Source organism: Hipposideros armiger, unplaced genomic scaffold (assembly GCF_001890085.2).
Source record: "Hipposideros armiger isolate ML-2016 unplaced genomic scaffold, ASM189008v1 scaffold_598, whole genome shotgun sequence".
In the NCBI taxonomy this organism is placed as follows: Eukaryota; Metazoa; Chordata; class Mammalia; order Chiroptera; family Hipposideridae; genus Hipposideros; species Hipposideros armiger.
In genome coordinates, this window is record NW_017731948.1 from 533,171 (window position 1) to 536,806 (window position 3,636).

Below are 3,636 nucleotides of genomic sequence, written 5' to 3' on the forward strand. Positions count from 1 at the left end.
GGCAACAAATATATCCAATTGAAATGTGCCCACAAAAAAACCAAAGTACATTTATTGTACCTGTTTGATCCATCTACTTCACTTAACCTATTATATGATTCTCAAATCTGTGCAATTACATACACACATGCACACACGTTATATATACATATATATATATACACACACACATATATATACACACACACTATACATAAATATATACATTATATATAAAGGCCTTTCATCGTATGTTTTTTAAAGCTACACACCCATCTACTTAAATTTTTGGTGTGTGGATGTCAACTAAATATATTTTAATCATAAATAATGAGCTTTCCCTCTTAACTTTGTTAAAACCACACATATATGACTTATACAAAATGTATAACATATAAATGTGTGTGTGTACATGTAAGTTGGATATATTACATCTTATATACAGCCATTTACTCAACTTTTTAAAAATCACACACAGAAATACCGGAGGTGCAAAAATATGTATGCATATGACGTGTATTCATCTTTTGTTATTGGTATGTATTGAGCATTATGATTTTAATACAGTTTTTGCCTTTCTTAAAATGTGCAGACAGGGTTTTGGCATCCTCTGTATACTTCTTACACAACATATGCGACATATAAACATGTGTGTATATATGTAAGTTAGATACATTACATTTTACATAAAGACACTTCCTCAAGTTTCTTAGAGTCACACACACAAATAGTTTACACACATCCTCTATGTGTATGGGTGTCTCTGTGGATTATGCATATGGACCCCCCCTCCCCCCGCCGCCCCAGGTCTCCTAAGACTTGGCAGGCTTTACCATTTGAGGCACTTAAGACGCTCATTCTGTGCAGCTTACCCTGCAAATTTCCTGTGCAGTCTGCACACCCTGGGAGTCACAGCTCCTTGCTCAGCGGGGTCGGTGGTTAAGCAGAACTGGAGTCCCAGGGGAGCCCGCCACCAACATGAGTCTGGCATTTCTGGAAGTGTGTTTACAGAGACCCACATCACGGGGAGTGCACAGATATTGCTTTCTCTTTAAACAATGTGTGTGACGCATCTGGGAAATGCTGGCCGTGGACAGAGGAGGGGGGTCAGGCACCCCCTTTCCTGCCCTGTGTTATCTTGGGGAGGAAGACGAGGAGGCCACCAGCTGGCTTTCCACCCCTGCCTGCTTTCTGCTCTGCAGGCCATATAGGGGTGCTGGTGGACGAAGGAGAAAGCCTGGGTCTCCAGGGGCTGGATAAGGGCTGCTGGAAGAAAGATTGTCCCTGTCCCAAACTGTGGTTGCTGCCATTACGGCACTGGGCACGACCGACATCCAAATGGCAGCAGAAAAACATGATGTCTTCTTGGTTAGTTTTCAGAACTTTCTTTTTGCTTACCGTTGTTTTTTGCTGATGGTCTCCGGAATTTTTTTTTTTTTTCCGTACTCTCATGAGTGTCATTGGTCTTCACATTAGCTCTGTACTAGGGTTTTGGTTTTCATTACTTCTACACAGTGTAAGAAGTTTCAAAACGATAAAGAAAAAGACACAGACAGGTCTGCCTGTGGGTTCTTTTAGAGGAAGCCAGCCGGGGTTATGACGGTCACCGTGCTGTTCCTTCTCAGGTCTGTGGCCTAGGGCGATGGGCTGTCCTGCTGTCAAGCTCCACGTCTTCATTTATATAATAAGATTAATTACATGGCAGCCTCGCAGGTCCAGGAGAGAGTGAGGTAAGTGATCATTCACTAAGTAGCGAGCCCGTCCTGTCCTTTGAGGTCTGCTGGCTATGACTGAGCTCCTTAGGAAACAAGGAACCAGTTTTAACCACAGACGATTCATCAGTCTGTACATTGGACTCTCAACACCCGGCTTGAAGGACTATTTCGGAGGAGGGACTGGGACTCTGGGCAGCTTGTGCATGACTCCACCTGGCACCAGGGCTACTCCCCTGGGCCAGACGTCTCATCAGCAGCACTTGTGAGAGGCGTGGGTTAGGTGCAGGTGAGGCCAAGCATCACTCCCTGGGAGGCTGGCCCTGGGCACCCTTGCTTTTAATTGAAGAAACCCAAGACACCAAGCTCTGCCATGCGCATGACTGCCTGTGACAGGGAGGGGTTGTGCCAGAGGATTTAGCCAGGCCCAAAACATCAACAGGGAAAAAAGAAAGGAAGAGAGAAAGAGAGAGAGAGAGAGAGANGAAGCATGTGGCAATGCCTGCAGACAATTTTGGACTGGAGGTGGGGCTGTGCTAGTGGGTAGATAGGTTCTAACCACCCTCCAGAGCATAGCACAGCCCGCACAACAAGAACTGTCCCAACCCCCCAATGTCAACAGTGCCGAGGCTGAGAACCCCTGCTCCAAGCCACAGCTCGGCCTCACGCGCGTACACCTTCATTTCAGGTCACTGGTTGTCAATGGGGGCCGAGGGCACACGTGACAACATCTGGAGGCATTTGTGACTGTCGCTATTTGGGAAGGGGATGATACCGGCATTATCACGTGCCTAGATTCTAAACATCGTACAATCCACACACAGGTCAGTCCCCACTGTAGCAATGTATTTTCCAGTTGGGCACCACTGGGCAAGACTAATTAATTGCCAAAGAAGACGCCCCCCAGTCCCCTCGTCTATCTCTGGATGAGGCGCCCCCCCCAAGCCTGGAACTAGTAGAAACACTGGACCGTGGGCCCCTGTGTCCCCTATCAGAGCTGACGTCCACGGGGCTCTGAGGCCTTCCCGTGCTGCCGATTGCCTGCACACACTTCCTCCTCTCCTCTTAGGTGCTGAGTATTGACATTGGCACTCGCAGTATTTATTGACATGGACGGTTTGTTTTCCTTCTTGGACAACTTGGAGGTGAGACTGGACCTGTCTCATCATCGCAGCCTTTCTGATTATCTGGATCCGCAGCTAAGGGCTTGTTGACTCAGTGACAGAGTTTTATAGGGTTATTTCCCAAACAAGGCAGGAATTTTAATAAGGCAAGATGCAAACAAGACACGGGAGATGGAGACAGGTCCGCAGAACATGCCTGATGTGTTTTACCCACCAACTTTTAAGGCTTGTCTCATTCAGGCTTTTAAAGATGCCTGAGGTTGACTTCAGGTTTTTCATGCAACTTAGAAGGATCCTTGACATTCCCCACCCCCCTTTCATGCACTGAAAGCGTTTACATTTCTGGAACCTGATTATCATCAATTGTGATGCAACCATCTCATTATAAATGAATATTGGGCAATTCCTCAGTTGGTGAATACTATGTCACTTCAGAGAGCACATCATAGGGATAAACCGTCAGGTGTTATCATCCGTTTGGCGAGACAAACAATACCTATTATAAATGACCATGAAATGAAATCATCTTTCAATAAAGTAATTTCACCATTTTTAGCGACGTCATCTTCCATGACAATTTTTTTTTATCACCCCTCTAATTCGTTACGTGAGTTTAGCACAGAGGGCGAAATCGATGTGTACGTGAAAAATGCTGATATCTGGGTGAGAAGAAAAGTAAGCAAGAACTGGACATCTTAATAGATTAGGATTATTCGCGCATGATAATCAAGAGAATTTACCTGAAAGGATTATAAGTTTTTCTCAGCATGTCTTTTTTTTGGGGGAAAAAACACCTCCAAAAACCATACATTTGGTTGGTT

The 3,636-nt window shown here is 45.3% G+C and overlaps 1 protein-coding gene across 1 annotated transcript in view; it reads right to left on the minus strand.

Moving 5' to 3' along the window:
* The window catches only part of STS (steroid sulfatase), a 170,851-nt gene that overhangs the window by 150,624 nt on the left and 16,591 nt on the right, over window positions 1-3,636 (minus strand). The window lies entirely within an intron of this gene.